Below are 1,102 nucleotides of genomic sequence, written 5' to 3'. Positions count from 1 at the left end.
TTTTTTTTTATAGTTTAATGTATTTTAATAGCAAACTTATAGGAAAAGCACAGAAGACGGACAACATTAAAAACATGTACTTGCATGTGGGACAAAAGTATTGAATGGATGGAATCTACTGTAGAGTAATTGGTGGGACCACACTTATGGTGCATTTTACAAGGGTACATGTTAAATCTACTAAGTGTAGTTAATAACTAAGAAAATGAGATGAAGGCTATGTTAACCAGTTTGATGAAAGTATTTCAAATTGTATATAAAAAACCATCACATTATACCCCATAATTGCATTAATAATGTACATAGCTGTTATTTAATAAAAAAAAGAATTACCTAGAAAAAAAATGTTACCAACACCATTTAGTTGCTGTCAATAAGAAATTTACTTGTTTTTAAAAAATCCAAATGCTAGCTCAGCACCTGTGGCTCAAGCAGCTAAGGTGCCAGCCACATAACACCTGAGCTGGCAGGTTTGAATCTAGCCTGGGACCAGCAAACAACAATGACGGCTACAACCAAAAAACAGCTGGGCGTTGTGGCAGGTGCCTGTAGTCCCAGCTACTTGGGAGGCGGAGGCAGGAGAATCCCTTGAGCCCAGGAGTTGGAGGTTGCTATGAGCTGTGATGCCATGACACTCTCCCCAGGGGGATAGCTTGAGGCTCTGTCTCAAAAAAAAAAAAGAAAGAAAATTGGTCAGAAGGGAGAATTTGAAGACACAGTTATCAATTTAGAGGGAAGTATAGACTGGCATAACAAATGGAAAGTACAAAAATGATGATAAATTTATTACTGATAAATTTCAGTTTAATAATAAATGTAAGTGGACTATGTGCTTCTGCTAAAATGACAAAGATTGTCAAATGGAAGAACCAGTTTATTTTTTATATGAAGCACAGCTAAAACCTAAGGATAAAGAAATGCTGACAGTAAAAGAGTGGGGGGAAATATATTGGGGAGATTATTACTATTGTTGGACAAATTAGACTTTTTGGCAAAGATAAAGAGGGTCATAACAATAACATTGTGTTGACTAGGAAGCTAAAAACAGTTCTAACTTTATGTGCAGCTAATAACATATTCTCAAAATACACAGAACTAGAAA

General features: G+C 35.6%; 1 protein-coding gene across 6 annotated transcripts in view; it reads left to right on the top strand.

Moving 5' to 3' along the window:
- Positions 1-1,102, top strand: part of THOC2 (THO complex 2) — a 128,522-nt gene that overhangs the window by 68,540 nt on the left and 58,880 nt on the right. The window lies entirely within an intron of this gene.

Source organism: Otolemur garnettii, unplaced genomic scaffold, assembly GCF_000181295.1.
Source record: "Otolemur garnettii isolate 467f Iridium unplaced genomic scaffold, OtoGar3 scaffold00110, whole genome shotgun sequence".
NCBI classification, from domain to species: Eukaryota; Metazoa; Chordata; class Mammalia; order Primates; family Galagidae; genus Otolemur; species Otolemur garnettii.
Note: the sequence above shows the minus strand (reverse complement) of the source record. Positions and strands in the feature narration are given on the sequence as shown.